Source organism: Callithrix jacchus, chromosome 14, assembly GCF_049354715.1.
Source record: "Callithrix jacchus isolate 240 chromosome 14, calJac240_pri, whole genome shotgun sequence".
In the NCBI taxonomy this organism is placed as follows: Eukaryota; Metazoa; Chordata; class Mammalia; order Primates; family Cebidae; genus Callithrix; species Callithrix jacchus.
In genome coordinates, this window is record NC_133515.1 from 76825758 (window position 1) to 76849506 (window position 23749).

Genomic DNA, 23749 nt, shown 5'->3' on the forward strand with positions numbered 1-23749 from the left:
ATTAAGTTTGTAGTCGTTGTCCTAGATCAAGGTTTCTATTGACACTTTGGAGCCAGATAATATTTTGTTATGAAGGCTGTCCTGTGCATCAGAGGCTGTTTAACAGCATCCCTGGACTCTACTTACTTGGTATTAGTAGTACCCCCGTGCAATTATGACAACCAAAAAGTCTCCAGACATGGCCAAATATCCCCTGGGGGGAAAAATCACTGTCCTTGAGGTTGGGGATGTGATGACTAATACCCATTCCCTGTCCTCTAGGATCTCATGGTCCGTGTCGAGGAGAGAGCCACTGCATAGTTATAATACCTCATGGAAGCATACTGATAGCCATCACAGGGTATTTTGGGAGCAATCAGCCAGGGAAGTCCCTTGGCCAAGCCTTCATGGATGAGTAGAGTGAGCCAAATGAAGCAGAGGCAGAGGGCCAAAGGCAACAGCAGTTGCAAAGCCACAAAGGTGAACAGCAGTGTGGTGTGTGAGGGATGTCTTGCCCATCTGCAAGGCAGCAGGCTGGCAGAGGTGATACTGAAGAGGCAGACAGCACTTTATAAGGCTTCTCAGATGTTCTCTTCTAGGGAATGGGGAGCCTCAGGGGGCTCTGAGGCAGGGAAGAAACACGGTCAAATGTAAATTGTAAACAGACTGGATTTGCAGCAGATAGGCTTGGAGGCTTTTGAAATAGGTAATCCAAGAAAAAGAAGATGAGGGCCTGAGTCCAGGCACAGAGTCAGGGACTGGAGAGGAGAGACAAAGAGGGACCTGAGGGAGCACCATCATGGAACAGCAAAGGAGGCCCCTTTGCACCCATTGCTAGCGTTCTCCTGTTGCCCATATGCTCAAGGAAGGTACACAAACCATCATATGTATATATACTATATATCATTTTTATATGATGAAGTATTCTATATATCATTTATATATATATATGTGATGAAGGCACATTCGATGAGGAGGTGATTAACCTAATTCTGCAACTAATTGTATTAGTCCATTTTCATACTGCTATGAAGAAATACCCAAGGCTGGGTAATTTATAAAGAAAAAGAGTGCTGGGCACAGTAGCTCACATCTGTAATCCCAGCACTTTGGGAGGCTGAGGTGGGTGGATCATGAGGTCAGGAGTTCGAGACCTCCTGGCTGAAATGGTGAAACCCTGTCTCTACTGCAAATACAAAAATTAGCTGGGTGTGGTGTCGGGTACCTGTAATCCTAGCTACTTCGGTGGCTGAGGCAAGAGAATCACTTGAACCCAGGAGGCAGAGGTTGCAGTAAGCTGAGGTCACACCATTGCACTCCAGCCTGGGTGACAGGGCAAGATTCTGTCACAAAAAAAAAAAAAGAAGAAGAAAAAGAAGTTTGAGGGACTCACAGTTTCATTAAAACTGTGTGATTGAGTAGCTGGGGAAGCCTCAAAATCATGGCAGAAGGCAAAGGAGGAGCAAAGGCATGTCTTACATGGAGATAGGCAAGAGAGCATGTACAGGGGAACTGCCCCTTATAAAACAATCAGATCTCATCAGACTTACTATTATGAGAACAGCATGGGAAAAAACTGCCACTGTGATTCAGTTACCTACCACTGGGTCCCTCCCATGATATCTAGGGATTAGGGGAGCTACAATTCAAGATGAGATTTGGGTGGGGACACAGCCAAACCATGTCACTAACCTAATTAACCAGTGAAGCTTTTGACCAGTTTTTAATGTGTTGAGAAAGACAAGCCTACCTCAGTTTACAAATCTGCAGCAAATGGGTGATGTTTTTGCTAACAAATTCTTCTCTATAAGAGAGCATGCCTTTGAATTTCCACATGCTCCTCAACAGAGCCAAACAGTAGTGGGCCACTCTGGAAAATATCTGGAATCAGGAGGTCTTCCACCACCATGAGCTGCTAATGCTGCTGTCACAGTTTCTGTTAAATGGAAATCAAGAGATAGATGAATGTTTAAAGAAGATTGCAGTGAGAAAGCAAAGTGCATACAGCGTATCCTGGAATGATTGGCAATTGGCTCTCAGGTGTCAGGAGTGTTAGGTTGGTGCAAATGTAATTGCAGTTTTTGCCATTAATAGCAATTACATTTGCGCCAACCTAATAGATTTTTTCTCCCAGAACCTCCAAAATAATTTCCTGTTGGTAACTAAGATAGGGCACAGGTTACTTTCAAGTTCCTTTAAGTCAGAGATCATGCATCACATGTCACTCTGGCCCTTCCATGGAGCCGGCAAATAGCAGACATTTAATAAGTATTTGTGAAAATGAATCAACATGATGACTGCATTATGTTCTCCCTAGTGTAAATAAAGCTCCCAAGAGGAAAAAAAAAGGCTCCCAAAAAGGAAGCAGGGATGATAACTAAAATCTAACCGGAGTCCAAGTGGAGTCAAGCCAAGCCTAGAAAATTGGCGAAAGGGAATATTTTGATGTGCAGAGCTGACTCCAAGCAAACCCAAGAATTAGACAAACTGTGTCTCTCTACCTTTGTTCTCATGACATCCCCTGGCTTCCCATGCTTCGCACCTAGGTTCTTAAGTTGGACCACACCAGGTGGCACTCTGGGTCCCTTTACCCCATGCAAACAGCTCCTTTATGACTTATGCTGACAAGCTCTGTGATCTTGGAGAGAGTACCTCCAGAGCTATTATTAGGTGATAGCAGAGACCTTCTTTCTTCTATGACTGAAAGGTTTTCTCTGCTTGGCTAATCTATATTATCTCTATAAGAGTAGAAATTTTCTGCTGCAAAGTTTGAGTATGTAAAGAGAGGATGGATGGGATTTGAATTAATTACACTGATTTCATCTGAAGGAAGTCTCTTATTCAAAAATATCTTCCTTTTCAGTAGATCATAGGAGGTTTTTTTTTGAGTTGAGCTTTGTATTTAAAATGAGTTGCTTTACATTGGAACATTATATTCTTAGCAGATTGAGATCAACTTTCTTGGAGTAGAAATTTTGCCTGAGACAGAGAGGAAAAAGGAGAAATGTTGCATTTTTACAGTAGACTTAGATGGCAAGGCAGCAAATGGTTGGGGAGAGGTTCGGAAATGGAGATAGGAAAACAACAAGAGAAAGTGTGGCTTAGATTGGGATTGTTCTCTAGGGTCCTGGTGGCAACCAGTTTGTCCAGGGCTTTGTGGTTGAGTTCCAAAGGTCACACAAACCCCTTGGCTCAGTATCTCTAATTGAGGAGGTGCTCTCTCTATAGATCAACACCAAGTTTCTTTGCTACCCTTGCCCCCGCCTCAGGGAAAGTTGGAGAAATCAGAAAGATACTAACAGCAAACACAGGAAGATATTTTTTGAAATTCCTTAATGCTGCATGGAGAATTGCAGAGAGCTAGAGTTGGGAGGGCCCTCAGTGAGTCCCTAGTTTAATGCTTTTTTTTTACTTCCATAGCTGAGGCCAACAGAGGGTAAGAGCCCATTCCAGGCATGCTAGTTCTAAGACTAAGGTCTGTCCAGTACGTGAATGACTGGTGCTGAGAATGGGGTATAGGATAATCCTTTTCTTAGGAAGCAAGAATACTTATGTACATAGGAAGCCACACTGTGGCTGGGTGGCTTTAGTTAGACCTTTTGCAATTATTCATGCCGTAATTGAGATCTGGATTTTTTGCTTCCTGTTAATGTTTGCTATTAGGTTTATTAAAGGGTATTTTTTAAGCTGACAAAGGCTTTCAAGTTGAGAGAGGGTGGGGCTTGAGGGAATGAGATGAGGAGCCCAAGGCCATGCCTGAAGAAAACAGCCTCAGAACAAAGCAGCTTTGCTAAACACTCATGAGGCCATTGCCAGATGAAGTTCTATTTATATCTGTGTTTTGTTTCAGTATAAAAAGATGTAACAGATTTATACTTCAGCTAGAAAAATCTCAGTGTAGGCCACCTTTTCTCTTGTTGGTCCCCTACCTCCATTTCCGAACCCCTCCCCAGCTGTTCACTGCCTTCCTTTCAGAAGACCTCCCCCATCTCTGCCTAGTCCATCTGCGTCTACTGCAAAATGCAACATTCCTCCTTTCTCTTCTCCATCCAAGACAAAATTTCAATTCCTGGAATGTTGATCTCAATCCACTGAAGATATTAGGGTCCAATGTAAAGCAACTCATTTTAAACACAAAATTCGGCTCAAAACTCCAGCTGCAAACTCCCACAGTACATGTGTCTCGGTTTAAGATGTGTGGCCTTAGAGCAAGTAAGTGTATTCCTCTCTCCTGAAAATACCTTAAACACAGATTCTCATAGAAACAAATCAGATAGAATTATTTTATGAACTATCCCAGCCTTCCTTCAGAACTGAAGATGGGCTGTAACATTCCTGCCTAGAAGTTTTTTGTTGTTAAATTCTGCTGTGGTTTGTAATTGACATATACTCCATGTCAAGTTTTTAGAGAATAGAGTTCAATGGAATGAGAGATATATTACAGCAAACCATATAGATCGTAACAAAGCACCTTAGGCGTGAAAGACTTGTGACCTACAGGTGTAAGACAGAATGTCTGAAAAGTGCGCCCTTATTTTCAGTATCCTAAATGGCATGAGTGAAAACCCAAAGACTTAAGTCCTGACTCATAGCAAAAGATTTATGAAGATAGCCCAAAGGTGTGTCTCCTAGAGTCGTTGAGAAGAGACAGCCTCCAACTCAGGCAAGACGGAGAGAGTAAGGGAAAACTGCTCAGAAAAGAGCATCACACCATGCTGTTTTACAAACAAGTCTTCTGCTCTTCCTCCCAAATACAAAAGGTCTTTCTCTATAGCAGGTGCCTAGCATGAGCAGCCTTGTGGTGTTTTCAGTGTCCACAGCTGGATATATAATTCACTGGCTCCTGGGGAAAGCTGGATATTAGATCAATCATATGAAATCGTGATAGGAAATTTTCAGTGGAAATCCATCTGATTTTCATTTCTCTTGTTAAGCACAGAGGAAAAGTTGCCCCAAAACGTACCAGGTCACTTCTGTACCTTGGTTTTTCAGTTTATCAGCCTTATCATTGGAAATTTTTTTGAGTTGAGCTCTGTATTTAAAATGAGTTGCTTTACATTGGAACATAATATTCTTAGCAGATTGAGATCAATATTCTGGGAATAGAAATTTTTCCTGGGATAGAGAGGAAAAAAGAGAAATGTTGCATTTTTACAGTAGACTTAGATGGCAAGGCAGCAAAAGGTTGGGTAGGAGTTTGGAAATGGAGATAGGAGAACAACAAGAGAAAGTGTGGCTTAGATTGGGATTGTTCTCTAGGGTCCTGGTGGCAACCAGTTTGTCCAGGGCTTTGTGGTTGAGGGGCAATTCAATCCACATGTCTCACTTCCCGTGTCCTTCATCTAAGCATCCCTGGAGACCACTTCAGCAGTCCAGGACAAGCCCCAGAAACCCTGTATGTCATCTCATTAAATGTGTATCACAGTAGTTTTTCAATAATTTGTTTGTCACATGAGTCTGTGCTAAAATCTGTGCTTTGATTAAAACAATAAGGGAAGAATTCATTGAATGCATTTGACTCCACCATACCCATTTGTGTCCACAAAGGAATACTTTGGGTTCAAAATTGTCAGGTAATAGGGAATCCTGATTACCTTACATCCCATCCCTAAGGCCAATTCAGTTTTAGTATAAATAGCACAGAGGTGAAAGCCTATTTCAGGCTAGGTTTAGAGAGGAGGGACCTGCCCAGAGATTATCCTATACCTTCTCCCCTCATCCATTTTATTTTCTGTATGAAAGAGAATGCTCGGGATTCAGCCCCTTGTCAGCAGCAAGACCACCTGACTTGGCCAAAGTCACAGCTAGAGTTTCTTTTACTCATAGTGTTCTTCAGGGACAGATCACTTAGCAAAGTACAGGATGTATTTTTCAACAAGAGCCACTTCTAAGAAAGGACTAGTGTTCCTAGCAAGTATTTGACTTGCTTCACTGCCAATAAAAGGGGTTGGAGTGAGCTGCATTTGGCAGCCTCTCGATCCTGTTCACTTTATTAGAAAATGCCTTCTTCATTTTCAGCCTTCCTGGAATCTTAATTTTTTTTTGGCTTCCCCTCCAGAATGGTTTTGCTGATCTGCCCACCATCCTCTGAGAAGGGTGGCCAAAAGCGAAACTGGAGTCACTCCCAAACCCAATACCCTTTCTCAGCCTCTGACCCTCATATCTAGACTCTTCCAGGGTTTGGTCTGCCCTTCAAACAGCGAACCTCCAGTATCATGAGAGGCATGTTTGTCTTGAGGTCTTCTAACTCCTCGCTGGAGTTAATACAATACAAAGTACCAGCAGATTTATTGCTTGCATTTGGCTTGGTCAGTGAACTCATTTTCTGCCAAGGGAAATATCAGCAGCGAGTAGAGACGAGTGAGAGAACCAAAGAAATATAGGTTTACTCCTTATTAAACCAGGAAACAAACCCACCATCTGTGTCCATATAACCGTCTCCAGGAGGCTCACAAGTAAGTTCTTTGAAGTTGGCAATTCCATATGCTTGGCAAAGGTTCTCGTACCTTCCTTTGTGCATAAGAAGCTCTCTAAGATCTTGCAGAATTAGGATAGCCTCTGAGTAGCCTATGCGTTGTCTCCAAATCTCAGGGTTTTGGGAGGAATTTATTATAATTAATTTCCCATTTCTCTTTTTCCCTCCTGCAAAATTTGGCTATGTGGCAGGCTCAGCTCCTCTCACTAACATCCCATTCATCTCAGACTCTTCTGCCCAAAGTTTCCTTTACCAGTCGCCAGTGCCTGGGGCCAGCTGCTGTTGCTGAAGCTCTTACCTTAACTATTCTTTCACTCCTGACCTCTGCTTCAGTTGGCTTCATTTTCTTAATATATTTTTATCTGAGATGGAATGAGAGTGCTGAGAGGATGAAAACTGTTCTCCCAAGGCTATGCCTACTTCTCAAAAGAGACCTGAAAAATTGTCCAGTTAGCTGAGTTTCTTAGGCCTAAAAGCAATTTTCATCCTGAAATAATGAAAACTGAGCAAGAAGTAGGAGTCCTAGGAGACAGAATTCAGCAAATCATTGTCTCCATTTGCCATTTTCTTCCTGCCTGAAGTGATGAAGAAAAACTCCTCCAACGTTTTTCCATCTGGGCTTCTTCACACGGAACCTTTGCCCAGGATGTGGAGAGGTAGGGAGGGTAGGCTTGGAGGAGGCCAGAAGCACTACCGTGGAAGAGTTCAGCTGGGATAAATGCGCAGAAAACAGGGAAGCTCCGACCTGAGAAGAGCCCTTCCCCTGAGTTCCCTGGCATCCTGTCCTCTGCCCACTCTCTGGATTTTATGATTTTTTTTTTTTGTTCCCCAAACCCAAAAGAGTGAAGAAAGATACTGTGCGCTTTTCTTCCTCATAAAACCTTGTACCATCTGGCCACATAAACCAAAAGATTTCACCAATCCTCTATTCATCAAGTTTCTGCCATTTCTCTAGGAGCCAGAAGCCTCCTTCCCCAGGAGCTAGAAGCTTCCTTTCCCTGGAAATGGCAAAATATATGCCAGTGAGCCCTGGTCTGTGTAAAGATACCACACTTTTCCTCCGCTGGCAAATACCTGATCTGTGTGTAGAGCTCTGAGCAACCAGACAACTCTTAGTCTGCTATTGGTGTCCCTGGCTTCCTCTCAGTAGATCTGTAAACAAAATACAGGTTCAGTCGCTTGCCACCTGCATAGTCCAGTTAACAAGAGCGAAGTCTGATTGGCCGGGCGTGGTGGCTCACGCCTGTAATCCAAGCACTTTGGAGGCCAAGGCGGGCGGATCACCTGAGGTCGGGAGTTCAAGACCAGCCTGACCAACATGGTGAAACCTCCACCTTAAAAAAAAAAAAAAAAAGAAAAAGAGCGAAGTCTGGTATAAGGAATGTGATTTTTTATTGCAAAGCTATCTTAGGGGAAGAAGTCCAGGCTGCCTGCCTTATGGGTGCCACTTTGCTTTTAGAGCAGAAAGCAGTAACTTTTAAAAGGGAACTTGTCATGCAAGGGAGGGCGTGAACAGGTGGGGGTCCGCATGACTCACTTCATGCCTTGTCTACCAGGTGGTCAAACTGGTGCCATCTCGGGCTGAACTAAGTTGTAAAGTGGCCTTGTCCAAGATAGTCTCCAGGTGTGACAGCGTTTCACAGTGGGTATACTTTAGGGTGGAAACTGACTGTTGGCTTTTGAGGAAATCTGGTAGGACAGAGTTCTGTCATGGAGCTTTTAAATAAGCACGTAGTCAGAGAAGCTTGCCCTGTAGGGGATGTCTAGCGAAGGGAAGGTAAAATGTTATCATTGCATTTCTAAAGAGCTAAGTAGGAAGTGGGGAACAGGGAAAAGGGGGGAAAGAGAAAATAAAAAATAATTCATTCTCTATCTCTTAGAAAAATGGGGGTACTTGGTTACAGAACTTCATGTAGTTCTCAACATTAAAAATTCCACTGCACTCTTGATGGGGTCACCTCCCAGAAGCTGAGGGGTGCGGCATCATTTTTCTTTCCTGTGCTCTCACTCACAACACATATCTCCCCCAGCCCCCAGAGTTTGCCTTCTTATGTTATGAGCAGATGAACCCAGTCATCCTTATAGCTCTAGTACCCACCTAATGGGGTACATTGCTCTTAGTAATGCTCTTAACAAGCTCTTAGCAAGCTCTAAAGGGAATTCAGTAAGTGGCCCCTTTTTGTTCTTGAACAGCAAAACACAAGAAATTGGACATAAGCATGATTTATTCTCATTCCTTGCCAACTCATTTCAGTCTGTTCCTCAATTCCTTGAGGCATCCCAGGATTCTCAAATAGATCTCTTTGCATTTTGCTTTGACTATAAAGTTTTCTTTCCTCTCTCATTCCACAATAAATCCCCAGAGAGCTGCCTCCCTCAGAACTGACATGTTAATAGGTGATGATAGCTGAATGCTCTTAGGATAGTTGCATTTTATCCAATGCCTGCATATAAAAATAGAACTAGTTACCACCAAGAGCTATGGAGGAAGTTACCTTTGACCAGGGGTAGGCATTGCCAGTGACACCAGTTTTATTTCATAGAAGTTTTTCTCTTCAGTGTGCTCATAAAGATGCACCTGGATGACTCGATGTTCTCTGATATTTAAGGACAAGTATGCCAGGAACTGTCTGTGTAGCTCAAACTTGCCCAAACAGTTGCCACCGTCAACAGAAACAGTGAAACCAGTACACTGAGGAAACTGACCAGATGTTAGCATACAGAATCAAACTGAATAGTTTATGATGCACCATTTGGAATCAAACCAAGACACAGAAGTTTGGGACTTGCCACTGGGCACCAAAAAGAAGACTACTCCCTCTTCCCAGGAACCTGAGTTTGACTCAGCTTCAGAAGTCACATTTCATGATCTTTTCTTCTCTCTCTTCCTCCATGTCTCTGTGCAGACTGCCTTCATCCTGACTGTCTGTATTCGTTTCCCAGGGTAGCCATAATAAATCACCACAACTTGGTGGCTTAAAGCAACAGAAACTTACTCTCTCACAGTTGAGAAGGCCAAAAGTCTCAAAATCAAGGTGTTGGCAGGGTTGGTTCATACTGAAGGCTTAAAGGAGAATTCATTCCACAGCCCTCTCCAGGTTTCTGCTGGGTGCTGGGAATCCTTGGTGTTTTTGGCTTGGGGTTGCAGAACTCTGATGGCTGCCTTCGCCTTTGGGGCCTCCCTTTGGGTCTCTGGGTCTGTTTTCCCTTCTCTTCTAAAGATGCCAGTCATTCGATTTGGCTCCCCAGCCCAGCCCCTACCTCATGGATAATATCATCTCAAAACACTTAACTTAATTATAACTGCAAAGACTATTTCCAACTAGGATCCCATTCAGGTACAGGGCTTTAGGACTTGGAATATCTTTGGGGAGAGGGGTGGCACAATTTGACTGACTCTGCAGTCTACAGGAAGCAATGTGAAGTGGTAGTTAAACATAGGACTTTGGAAATTTTTTCCTTGGTTGGGGTCCTACTTCTGCCACTGACTGGCTCTGTGGATTTTGGTTAAGTGCTTTACCACTCTGTGACTCATTTGTAAAGATGAATGACACTCGTTTTCAGAGAAGTATGAAAATCCTTTTTTACAGTGATAGGAAGTATTGAGATGTAATTAAACAGATGTAGTATCTAAAACAATTCCAGGACAGAGAGGTGATAAGCAAATAAGAGGTTCCTTTCCCTTTCCTTTGATCTTTCCTGCAGAGTGCAGCTTTGTGGGCTTCCTGTGTCTCACTGTCCTCCAGTACCTGGTTTCTGAGACATTCACTGGGCTCTCACATCGGTCAGAATGAACTTTTTTTTTTCCCTAGGAAAATGCCAAATTTCCCAACCACATTGTAAGTAGACACCTAATTATTCTTGGCATGTTTTATAGAATCCTGTATGGTACATTGCATTCAATAGGTAATCAATGTATGTTTGTTAATTATTATTTTATGAAAAATGAAAATCTCACATTTAAAGACTTCCAAAGAGAGAGAGAGAAAAAAACCTCCTTGGGAAATTCTTCCTATGTGTAAAGGAAAGGCAGAGCCCACAATTTAAACAGGCTGATGTTCCTCCTAGTCTGATGGTAGTTTGCTTTAGGCATGTGACCATTTCGGGCTGCTGGGAATTAAGTGGCTGGAACCAAATGGTATCAGTCATCAGGCCAGTCAAGATAAGGCCTAGGTAGTAGGAAAAGTGTTAAGTATGGTTTGGAGTCTGAGAGAACATGGAGAATTGCCAGGATGTGGGCAGGAATGCTAACAGAAAGATTTGGAAAACAGGGTTCCCAGAAGCCTGGAGACTTGTTTTCCAAGAGGGTTTCTCATCAGCTTTTATTTTAACAACTCTTTGAAAGAGAGTCTTATGCTTTTCATTGTTAAAGTGTCCAGATTACTTTAGTGTACTTGCTTAGTCAGTCCGTCTGAGACTTAAATTTCTCTAGTCAGACCCTCTCATGAGTCTGGCTGCAAGGACCATGACATCCTTTTCTGAGCCCCTCTTGCCCAGCCCAGCTTGGGCTGCCCTCTGAGAAAGTTACCAGCCTGCCATATTGAAAATAAATGTTGCTTGGCCCTGTCCAGATGACAGAGATTCAGCCATGCCGGGTTCACACTTGCTTGAACAGCTTCCTCTTGGACGCCAAAGACTGGTAAGGCAATCGATACCATTAGCTGTCAGGGGTATGCTGAGATCAGCTTGCAGTGTCTCCTGAGGGCCAACTGTGTGCATCTCTTCTAAACTCCGTATTCAGTGACATCACATTAACAGCTTGAAATCAACTGGTGGGAGTATTTTCATCAGAGAAATTGGCAAACTCTATAAATCAGGGCTCTCTCTCTTCTCAGTCCTCATCCTACCCCACTCCTGGGCATGCTGATATAGCAATCATTCACTCTTTCTGGGAAGACTCTCTTCATTCAGCTTCCAGGAGGCCATGTTTCTCAATCCACTTTTCTCATGTCTTGTTCTGACACTGGAGTGCCTCAGTATTCCATTCTTCAGCCTCTTCTTTGCTTACACTGATTCCTTGGTGATCTCATTCTGTTACATGTCTCTAAATTCCATCTTTATGCTGAGGACTTGAAATGTATATTACCAGTTTGAACTTCTTTGATTTCAGTTCTGTATATCCAGTTTCCCACTTTATTTTTCCATTTGGAATGTAAGCAGACATCTCACTTTAAGATGACTGGAATTGAAATTCCCTCCAGAACCTGCTTGAGGTACAGTCTCTTCCGTCGTAGAATGGCAACTTACAGCTTATCAGGCCAAAGACTTTGGAGTCATGTTTGATGTCATTATTTCTTTCACAACCATACATGCAATACACCAGCAAATCCTGTTGGCTCTGCCTTTGAAGACATTTGGAACCTGACCACTTCTTATAATTGGTAGTAATTGCCCTCCAAGTCTAGATTTTTGCAACGTTTGCAAGACTCTTAATTGCTCTCCTGTTCTCCCTTGTCTGCTTACCATTTCTCACTCAGGGTGAAAGCCCCACTTCTACTGTGTCCTTATTGAATACCTGGCCCGCAGGATTCCTGACTATAACAAAATGGTAAGGGATTAAGTGGTGAAGTCATTACACATTTTGAAGGTAGTTAATTCTATGGTAAGTGATCAGGCAAATGGTTCTAAATTCACTTGTATTGCTAATGTCCTAAGACAAAACCACAACAAATTTCCTTTAAAGATCTTAATTGTTGCCTGTGCTTTTGAGTTCTAGGCCATAAAATCTTTGCCTAGACCAATGTCCTGAAGCATTTCTCCTATGTTTTCCTCTAGTAGTGTTATAGTATCAGATCTTACACTTACGTCTTTAATCTATTTCGTGTTGATTTTTGTATGTGGTGTAATAGGGATCCAATTTAATTCTTCTGCATATGGATATCCAGTTTTTTCAACACCAATATTGAAGAGAGTATTTTTTCCCCAATGTATGTTCTGGGCACCTTTGTTGAAAATAGTTTGCTATAACTATGTGGATTTATTTCTGGATTCTCTATTCTGTTTCACTGGTCTGTGTGAGTGTTTTTATACCAAATATCATGCCATTTTGGTTACTGTAGCTTTGTAATATATTTTGAAGTCAGATTGTGTGATGCCTACCACTTTGTTCTTTCTACTCAGTATTGGTTGGCTATTTGGGGTGTTTTGTAGTTCCATATAAGCTTTAGGATTATTTTTCTATTTCTGTGAAGAATGTTATTGGTATTTTGATAGAGATTGAATCCATAGATTACTTTGGGTAGTATGGTCATTTTAACAATATTAATTCTTTCAATTCATGAGCATGGATTAGAATAGAATAGAAATGTCTTTCTATTCTATTCTAAATAGAATGTCTTTCAAAATAGAATGTCTTTCTATTTGTGTCTTCTTCAATTTCTTTCATCAGAAGGAATTTATTCAATTTGATTAAATTTATTCCTAGACAATTTTTATAGCTGTTTTAAATGAGATTACTTTCTTGATTTCTTCTTCAGCAAGTTAATTATTGGTATATAGAAATATTACTGATTTATGTATACTGATTTTATATTCTGCAACCTTATTAAATTCATTTATCAGTACAGCCATTATGGAAAACACTATGGAGGTTTCTTAAAAAATTTAAAATAGAACTACCATACGACCCAGAAATCCCACTACTGGGTATTTATTCAAAGGAAAAAAAATCAATATTTCAAAGGGATACCTGTACTCCCATGTTTATTGCACCACTATTCATAATAGCCAAGATACGATATTAATCTAATTGTCCATCAACAGATGAATGAATAAAGCAAATGTAGTATACATGTATACACAATGGAATACTATTAAGCCATAAAAAAGAATGAAATTCTGTCATTTGCAGGAACATGTATAGAACTGAAGGACATTTTGTTAAGTAAAATCAGCCAGGCACTGAAGGACAAACATTGCATGTTCTCACTCATATGTGGGAGCTAAAAAGATGGATTTCATGGAGGTAGAGAAAAGAATGGTAGCTACCAGAGGCTATGAAGGGTGTGTGGGATGAAGAGAGGTTGGTTAATGGGTACAGACATACAGTTAGATAAACAGAGTAAGTGCTAGCATTCAGTAGTACAGTAGGGTGATATAGTTAACAAAAATATATTGTGTATTTTAAAATAGCTAGAAGAGAAGATTTGAAATGTTCTTAGCTCAAATAAATGATAAATGTTCAAGGTGATGGATATCCTAAATATCCTGATTTGATCATTACACATTCTATGGCTGTATCAAGACATCACACATACCTCATAAATATGTATAATTATTATGTATCAATAAAAACTTTAAAACATATATGAAAAACATTAATTGGCTTTATTTGTGATTCTATAATTGGGCAACACTTTATTTCATCACATAGAATGAATGTTCTGATGAGCCAAGAAGAGGAGGTTGGTGTTACAGACAGGAAAGGTCTGTGGAAAGCAGAAACAAACAAACAAATGTGGATTGGTCATTTCAAAGCTACTTTTCATGTAAAGGTTGAATCTGAGGGGACTTCTTGTCATGCTGGCACTGGATCTAGGTCAGTGTTGGTTACAATGTCTGGACTTCAGGGCCTACAGAGATCACAGAAGCTGGTCTTGCACAATGTCTAAAAGGCCAGGCCAAGCTATGGCTTACCCAGGGGGTGAGCCCAGGGAAGCCCTAGGTACTTTCCTGGCATCTCATAGGAGACCATGTCTTTCTGGCTTAGCATAGACCTGTACATTAATCCACTGGGTTGGCTTTGGATCTTACAGGCTCAAGGGGTGGTCTTTGGGAGCAGGGAGTGATCAGGACCCTGGTCAGATTCATATATCTGCAACTGAGCCCACTAAAGGAAATAAATGGAAAAATTTAGTTGTTTTGGTTATTTGCCTTAATGTTACACATTATTATTAGGTCAAAGGCCTTCTGAGGTATACAATTGCAAGGTGATTTTTCAGTGTTTTTTTTTAAATTCTCTCTCTTTTCGATACATTTTAATAATGACTTGGGTATAAGGCAAGGTGATCCACTCTGCAGCACCAAAAGTGGGCAAGAGAAGAGATCAGAATGTGTCATGAGACTGAAAATCACTGTGGATTTTGCTGGATTTGGCTCTGAAGGAAAATTCTGTTCCGTTTGTACGGCAGACAGGAGTCCATGCGGTTCCCATTAGCTAACATTGGGAGAGGGCTTCAGAGGCAGCACCGGCTGCTGCTGTGCTGTTCTAGGGGATGAGGGGAGGAGGGCAGATGCCTGTGAGACAAAGCAGAAGGGCCTCTAGACCTCAGACTGAGGGTCAGGGAAGAGTTACCTTCTTAAAGGGGCTGGAGAATACTTAGGCTAGCAGACCAGAACAGGTCAAAAGAATACGCTCTATGGCAAAGGCTACTGTGGGTTTGGGGAAGGGGAGAGGGCATAAGGGGAGGAGAGCTCTGCAACTTGTGTACGTAGCCTCTTTCTCAGAAGCCTAGGCCTGGGAGCTGATTGGCAGCAAGAACACACAGTTGGGAAAGCCCCATAATTGTCCTGGCCTCTGGCACTGGGACAGTGACTTGGTTTTCGTGGCGAGGAGCTCTCTGAGAGTATCAGCTGGGCAGAAATGTAAGGAGAACACCTGGTTTTGGCCAGTCATTGCCATCTCCACAATAACATGACTGTGGGTCAATATCGTTATGCAACTTTGTGACTTGGTCATTGAGCAATGTACAAGATCCCATTTGAAACCAAGGTCAAGCTTCCAAAGCAATGCCAGCTTGTAACATCGCCCAGGTTAATTCAACACAGTTGAAACCAAGTCATATCTTTACCATCCAGGAGTAAATTATCCCAGGCACAGGGAAAGATGAAGTAGGAACATTTCTTTTGGGGCCTTCCATGTCTAGTTTCAGAGATGTCACTCAGCCCCCATCTCACTCCTTATCTCACCCCCAGCCTGTGCTGTATTCTCTCAGGGCCGTGACTCTTCCTTTAGTTTTCCTCCATCTCTCTCTCCTTCCTTCTTTCTTCAAATATTTTGTTTTAGTTTCTTACATTAGGTCATTTAAGATAATACCCTCCAGCTCCATCCATGTTGCTGAAAGGACATGATTTCATTCTTTTTTATGGCTGCATAATATTCCATGGTATATTTATACCTCATTTTCTCTATCCAGTCCACTGTTGATGGGCTCTTGGGTTGATTCCATGTCCTTGCTTTTGAGAATGGTGCTGCAGTGAACATGGGTCTTTAAGACAGAATGAATTCTTTTCCTTTGGGTATATACTCAGCAGTAAGATTGTTCTATTTTGAGTTCCTTGAGAAATCTCCAAACTGTTTTCCACAGTGGCTGAACTAGTTTATGTATCCACTAATAGTGTATAAGCATTTCCTTCTCTCTGCAGCCTCATCAGCATCTATTACCTTCTGTCTTTTTAGTAATAGCCATTCTACTGGTGTGAGATGGTATCTCATTATGGTTTTGATTTGCATTTCTCGAGATTATGGAATGCTGCATAATTTCATCCTTGAGAAGGGGCCGTGCTAATGTTCTCTGTGCCATTCCCATTTTAGTACATGTGCTGCCGAAGTAAGCCATTGAATATTTTTTGAACACCCACTATGTGCCAAGGGTAGAGCAGAAAGTCTCTTCTCATTCATGGATCTTACATTCTAGTCAGGCAAGACTATTGCAAACAAATCAAGTTTGAATGTTTTCAGGTGGTAAAAGGTGCCATTGAACGTTATCAGGTGGTAAAAGGTGCCACGAAGGAAAATGAAATAGGGGCCGGGTGTGGTGGCTCACACCTGTAATCCTAGCACTTTGGGAGGCTGAGGCGGGTGGATTGCCTGAGCTCAGGAGTTCAAGACAAGCCTGGGCAACACAGTGAAACCCTGTCTCTACTAAAATACAAAAAATTAGCTGGGCATTGTGGCAGGTGCCTGTAGTCCCAGCCACTCATGAGGCTGAGGCAGGAGAATCACTTGAACCCAGGAGGCGGAAGTTGCAATGAGCTGACATCACACCACTGCACTCCTGCCTGGGCAACAGAGCGAGACTCCATCTCAAAAAAAAAAAAAAAAGAAACAGGGGAAATGTATAATAATCAGGATGGGTGTCCCGGAAAGACCAGTCTGACAGGATGCCCTCTGAGCAGAACCTTGGAAGCAGTGGGAGGAAGCCACACAGGTATGTGGGGTAAAAACAAGGGGCCCCAAGGCCTGAGGTAGGAACTGTTCTTGAATCACAGGGAGGTCAGTGTGGCCACTGCTAAGTCAGATGGAGAGGAGGTGGGAAGAGATGAGGTCAGAGGGGACCGAGGGTCAGATGGTGTGGTAAGAGCTGGCTGTATCTGACTCAGCTTCAGGAATTTGTCTTCCCAGGGTCAGTTTTCTTAGTGGCTTCTTAATGACTGAAGAAGCATCAACCCTAAAATGAACGAATCTGAAGTGTCCTTTCAAGTCTGGGCGAGAAATGCTTGAACAAGGAGCCCCTCCCTTCAAACCCCACCATAGGCGTCTGCTTTTGAAAGCTTTGTTTCCCTTCTCCTCTCTGAAAGTTGTTTCCAGGCTGAAGCGCTGCAGGGGTGGCAGAAGAAGGGGGACTTCCTGCAGCAGAAACAGAAAACACCAGACTGTTCTCTGGCAATGAGCCTCCTCCCACCCAGCAGACATCTCAGGGTGGGCGGTGAGGCAGGAAGTGGGTGACGCGCAGTATGTGACCTGGCCCCACTGCCCGTACGCTTCTCACAATAGGCCTCAGCTTCTTGTGACTTGAAACCTCTCAAGTGTCAACCAGTTCTTTTTCCTGAAGCAAGGCAAGACTTGGGATTCTGTAAGCCTTGAAAGAAATGTGCTAACAGACTTGTAATCTCATGGCTCTCACTGGCTTTTCTGGAACTCTTTCACTTTGCATCTGTGGGGTTGGATCACCAAAAAATGTTCAGTTCAGTTTGAATGTAAAAATAAATTATTGACCATTTTGTTTTTCTGCTAAGACTGGGGAATCCAAGGAGCCAAGTGGCGTTTTTACAAGTATGCATTTGACATGTGGAACAAGAGACAGCCTTTAGCACAAACAGGAGTCAGTGGCAGTATTTAGTCAAAAGAGGGATAGAGCTCATGCTCTCTTTTCTTTCCTTTTCTTTTTTGAAGGACCAAGTTCTTGACTGAAAATTCTATGTTTGTGAGGAATGAAGGCCTTTGTATAAGGAACGATGATTTTTTCTCAGTACTTTCTCCCTTAAAAAAAAAAATCTAAGAACTTCTATTACTAAAAAAACTACCTAAGAACTTCTGTCTTTCTACTTGCATGTGTTTGAGATACTAAAACTCACCCAAGAAACAGAAAGAGAAAATATCACATGAGCATCAGGAATAGATAAAAATGACTAAAACCAAGAAAGCCAATTACCGAAGCGATTCGGTCTTGTCCAGATGGGTGCGTCCTCGGCCTTACTTGCCTGCTGATATCTTTCTGCCCCTGACATCGGCATCATCTTTTGTACCCTCCCTCACTTGAGTTTTTTAACCCCAGACTATTTACTGGATCTTCACCTTTATAAGCTATCTCCGTCGCTGTAGAAATTTCTGACATTGACTCACTTCTGGTCACCCGTCATTGCTTCAGAGTTGGTCTTGGTAACTACCCTCACTTCCCCAGGCTTACTCTTTTCACTACAGTGCCCGACAATATTTGTAAGTGCCGCTCTTACAAATGCTGACCCTATTCCACCAAGATAACTATATCCCAGCCCTGCCAGGGGCCAGACAGTATAGTATGGAATCCCTAGAAAATGAAAGTGCTCGTGCTAGACATGAAGCATTAAGAATCGGGTGAAGACCCAGGATTTGTGATGCCCTTGATGACAGAATTATTTTGATTCCTTTTCATGGCTTACAGATGGGAAGGACAAAGGCAGCCACCAGCTCCAACATTAGATATTTTTTGATGATGGTTTGTAGTTCATCTTCCAGGGACCACAAGATCAGTTTTAATATTACAGTTTCATTTTGAAGGCAGAGGCAAAAAATTCTTCTGAGAATTCTAAGGGCAAGGAGCCAACTGACTCTGCTTCTGTGTTACTTGATTTTCTTGCTGCCTTAACAGCCCTTTCAGCATCCTCCTGTGCTTAGGCCATTTGTTAGAAAGGTAGAGTGAGAGCTAAGTGTGAGTATAAAACAGAAACATGGAAGAATACCTTTTATTCATTATTCACTGATTCAATAAATATTCATTGAACACCTACACTATGATTGATACTGGAAATATGAGTGTGCCAAAACAGACACAATTCTTGATTTCACAACAGTTAAAATTCAGTAGGGGTGTCATACATGAATGAAAGAATCATGGAAATAAATGTGAAATTACAAACATTATAGGGACTACAAATGAGAAATACATTGTGCCAATGTGAGCATAAGTGTGAGATTGACTGGCCAAGGGGTTCAGGGAATGCTTTCCCCAGAAAAGGACAATTGATTTCAGATCTGGAGGAGGTGATAAGGAGAGGAGTGAGCATTTAATACAGATGGAATAGCACAGGCAAAGACCAGAGGCAGATATGCTTCAGGAAATCCAGAACAGATAGGACCAGGACAACAGAGAGGGATGGGAGAGAGCAAGGAAAACATGGAAGCATGAGTTAGGTAGGGACCAGCCCATGTTAAGGATTTTTATTTTCACCCAAAAAGCAGTGGACAACAATGGTAGCCCACTTTAAAACTGTGTGTGTGTGTGTGTGTGCGCGTGTGGAGAGAGAGAGAGAGAGAGAAAGAGAGAGAGAGAGAGAGAGAAAGAGAGAGAGAGGAACACACACACACACACACACACACAGAAATACAGAGAGAGAGAAAGAGAGAGAGAGAGAGTGAATCAGATTTGCATTATTAGATATGCATTACAAAAATATAATCCTGGCAATGATTTGGAGAACGGATTGTAGCAGGGCAAGATTAGATGTGCACAATAAATTTGGAGCTATTTCATAATGCAAGTGAGAGATGGTGGGAGCTAAAAACTGGGTAGTGGCAGAGAGAGATGGCAATGAAGATAAGTGGAAATATAAAATCAACAAAATTTCAAGATGGAATGTATATGGGGGATGAGGGAGAGAGTTGTCAAGGTGCCTATATTTCAAGTGTGCATAATTGAAGTGGTGGTGGTATAATTCAGTGAAATTTATATCACTGGAAGAAGTTCCCTATTTCATATTGTGTGTGTGTGTGTGTGTGTGTGTGTGCGCACATGTTGGCAGGCCAGAGAAATCACAATATTGATTCTGGACATATTGAAGTGGATGTGTTATTGAAACAAGTAGTGATTAGTCGAGTAAGTCAGAGAAGAGGTCTCAGCTGAATTTATACAGTTTTGAATCATCAGTGTATAGGTGGTGATTAAAGCAGAGGGTGTAGATGAGACTGGCTAAAGAGAAAATATAGTGTGAGAAAAGATAAAATATGAGATTGAGCCATGAGGATCTCTGACATTCAAAAATCACAATTTTTGCAATTCAAAAATCACAAAGTAGAGGATAACGAGTGTTAAATAAGATGGCTAGAATCCCAAAGTAGTAGTAGGAAAACCTGAAGATCATTGTGTCACAGAAGCCAAGAGAAGGAAGTTTCCAAGAATCTACAGTATCCAGCACACAATTAGAAATTACTAGACATGTGAAGTAGTAGCAAATGTTACCTATATCCTGGAAAAAAATTGACAAGAAATAGGAACAGACCCAGAGATGTTGGAATTAATAGACAAAGACTTTAAAACAGCCATTATGCATATGTATAAAGGTTCAAATTAAAAGATAAATATAATGAGTAAACAAATAGATAATATCAGTAGAGAAATGAAAATTATAGTAATAATAAAATATCTAAAATAAAAAGTTCACTGGATGGGCTTAGCAGCAGAGCGAACATTGCAAAAGGAAGGATCAGTGAACTTGAAGTCAGAACAGTAGAAAGTATCCAAATGAAAGCTAAGAGAAAAAAGGCTAGAGAAGTCATCTCTGTTATCTGTGAAAGTATTAAGGGTTCAAATATAAATGTAATTAAAATCCCCAGAAAAAGAAGAGAGAGAGATTCAAGATAAAAAAGAAGACAGGTAGAAATAAAAAAATGTTTTGAAGAAATATGCAGTCAAAATTTTTTCCAAATTTGTTGAAAAATATCAACATGCGAATCCAAGAAATTCAGTGAACACAAAACAGGAATGGAAAATGATGGCAGCTGCTTGACTCCAAATCTCCCCGTACAACTTACAAAACCCTGAAAATAAGTAGAGTGAAAATAGAAAATAGCATTATGGCTTTAGCATTACGAAGAATTGGAGAATACTACAAGCTTTAAATTATCAGCAAGTAGAAAAATGAACCACATTCTAACAGTTACCTTTTGCCTACTGCTTCAAGCCTGTGGGTATGGAAAGTGAAGTAGGGAAGTATTAAATAATGGTATCGAAAATAGTAGAGGGGCATTAAGGGCTTACATAAGGTATGGACACTCTCAAAAGAAAGCCCAACCAAGTTAAGAAATGCTCTGTGCAATTTGGAACTTGGCAGTTCAGAGCTGCAGGAAAAGATTTGGAAATGAGTGAGGCCCAGAAGTGGCAGCCCGGGAGAAGCACTGATTCTTAAGAATGAAATATGCCAAAGTGGTGGTATTCCTTGGTGAGATAGCCATGAAAGGAAAGAAGGAAAGAAAAGGATCAAATTAATGTTTCTAGGAAAAAAGATAAGAGTAGCCCCTTTCATTTTCTTCCTAATCTCACCATCAACATCTTCCATTAAAAAAAACCTTCACAGAAAAGGGCAGAACTGAGAGGAGATGCTGCTGTCACATGAAGCACTCTCTCCACAGAATGAAGATATATAGAAACACAGCAATCATATCCAGATAAAATTGTTGTTAAAAAGTGAAACGAGGTAATTCAGCTGAAAAAAATACTCCCTCACCTCAGGGGCAGGGGCAGGGGCAGGTGGAGGGAACCATGAAGCTGAGGAAGATTGTAACATAATACTCCCACAAAAATTAATTTTCTTCAAAATAGAATTTGGAGATATATAAAAAGAAAACACTTTGAATCAGAAATATAAAACCCAGCAACACAAATGAATTAAGAAAAAAAAGAGGAAGAAATGTAATGATAGTTATTGAACATAGCAAGAATATCAAAGAAAACGGCAAATTCATACCAGAAATGTAGACAAAATTATGAGGCCCAAGGGAGAATAAATTTAAAGGGAAATTTGCTAAAAGGCATTGAAGACCAACAGGAAAACAACAAGAGAGCAAAAGGGAGGTAAAGAAAGAAGTAAAAAAGACCAGAGGAAAGTGATTGAAGTGGAAGACTGGCCACGGATGTCCAACTGGAGTTCTTGAACAAGGACACAAAACAACAGAATATAATTAGTATGTAAAATTGTAATCAAAGGAAACTTTCTGGAAATAAATCAAAAACTGAATCTATAAGTGAAAGCGTTCCCTTGAAGTAGTTGACCTGGCATAATCATATCAGAGCTATATCCTGGTAGAACTGTTAAGCTTTAAAGAGAAAGAAAATAATTCATATGGCCTTTTGGAGGAAACATAAAATAGCTGGAAAGGTGAAGAGGATTAGACTGACATTGGATTTCTCAGCCACATGTAAAGCAAGACGTGAGTGAAACAGAACTTTGAGAAACTTGAGAAAATGCAAGTCAAGAACTTTATATCTAGCCAAGCTGTTCTTCAAATATTAACAATGTAGAAAAACGGTTTTGAAGATCCAAGAACTCAAGAATACTGTGCCCACATGCTCTTCCTGACGAATCCACTGCAGAATTAATTTTGCTTTATTCAACTAAGAGCTGACTGGGGACATTTCAGTGGGAGGATTGAAGGTGAGCATTTCATATATAGCTCTAGGACTAATACAAGGCTGGAGATAGGGTATAAGATAGGTAGTTAAACATTGTATTTTCTGACAGAATAGAATTAATGCAAGTTTTTAAATGGGAGAAGTGGGTAAGAAAAAAGAAAGTAGAATAAGATTATTGAGTTTACACCAGAAGTAATAGGAAGTCAAAAGATACCACTTAAAACTGACAGAGAGTAAAAGATTGAAAAAATTTTTAAAAACATAATAAAGAGTACTACAAAGGTAACCATTAGAACAAAATTAAACATTTTCCTAAATACCAAAAGGAATTTTCCAAAAAGGAAAGAAAATACACAAAGAGCATTTGAAAAAGAGGTTTGAGGATTAAATTTGGCCACAAAAAGCACCGGTTTTTCAGTTTATTTTTATGCAAAATAAGAAAACTAAATGCAAGTGGTAGGTTCCTATGCACCAAGTGTTTGGCTTAGAAAAATAAAATACTCCTAGGAAGCAATGTATCTTTTGTTCACAGGATGGTCAAATAGATCTAACAGCGTATCAGTTCTAGATGAGTGCTGAAACAGTGAAACCTAAGCATCCCAACAGCAGCTACTTTGCACCTACCACCTACTATGTCTAGCTGCCTGCTGCTCACTGCATAGTAAGCCCTCGCTGCAACACTGAGGAGCAGGCATTGTTTTTATAGATGAGCAAATTGAGACTCAGAGAAGTTAACAATTAGCAGTAAGTCACTTATCGTAAATGGCAGAACCAAGCTTGAAATATAAGTGTGTTGACACCAAGGCAATGTGTCTTTGCTGCTTTGTGGTAGGACACTGTTTTCCTTCTGTATCTCTTTCCTTCATCAGGTCCTAGCTCAGAGTACCGGCCAGTTTTGAGCTATTTACCTCTATTGGAATTTGTCAGCATTGAGTAAAATTGCGAATTTGCCTGTCCCTGACTCCAGGAAAGAGATGAATCAATCAACTCTGAAGAATCAAGATTTCTAGAAGAACTAAAGCCCCCTTGCCTCCTTCTTTCTCAGCTACCCATCAAGTAAGAGACTCCATTGGAGAACCAGAAAGGACATTCTGTAACCTGTCTGAAATCTCGGTTGGTAATCCAGTCTTCAACAACTACAGCATGATGAGAGACAGCAAAGAACATCCTGGCCTTCGATAACCCCTTGCCTTCTAACATACCAAGGTTAATCAGACCCAGAACAATTGAGAAGGGGCTCTTCTGCCACAACTTGGTGAGCGGAGGCAGGGAAGACCATAGCATCCCCAGCAGGTAGGCCACATAGCCTGAGTTATGGAATCTAACTCCATTCTGTCTTCCAAATGTTTCTGGGATGTCAGATCTATGGCAGCCTGAGGAGCATATTGTGAAGCCATTTCCCTCACAGAGATCTCTCACTCCTTTCAGCTTCTTGGTGTTATTACACTAAGAGAATATGAGCACCTCCTTA

The 23749-nt window shown here is 41.3% G+C and overlaps 1 long non-coding RNA gene and 1 pseudogene across 1 annotated transcript in view; both read right to left on the reverse strand.

The window, feature by feature from the left end:
- LOC128929643 (uncharacterized) overlaps positions 1 to 23749 on the reverse strand; it is a 99969-nt gene that overhangs the window by 14106 nt on the left and 62114 nt on the right. The gene's annotated exons all lie outside the window — the stretch shown is intronic.
- On the reverse strand, positions 15911 to 16008 carry LOC118147573 (U6 spliceosomal RNA; annotated as a pseudogene).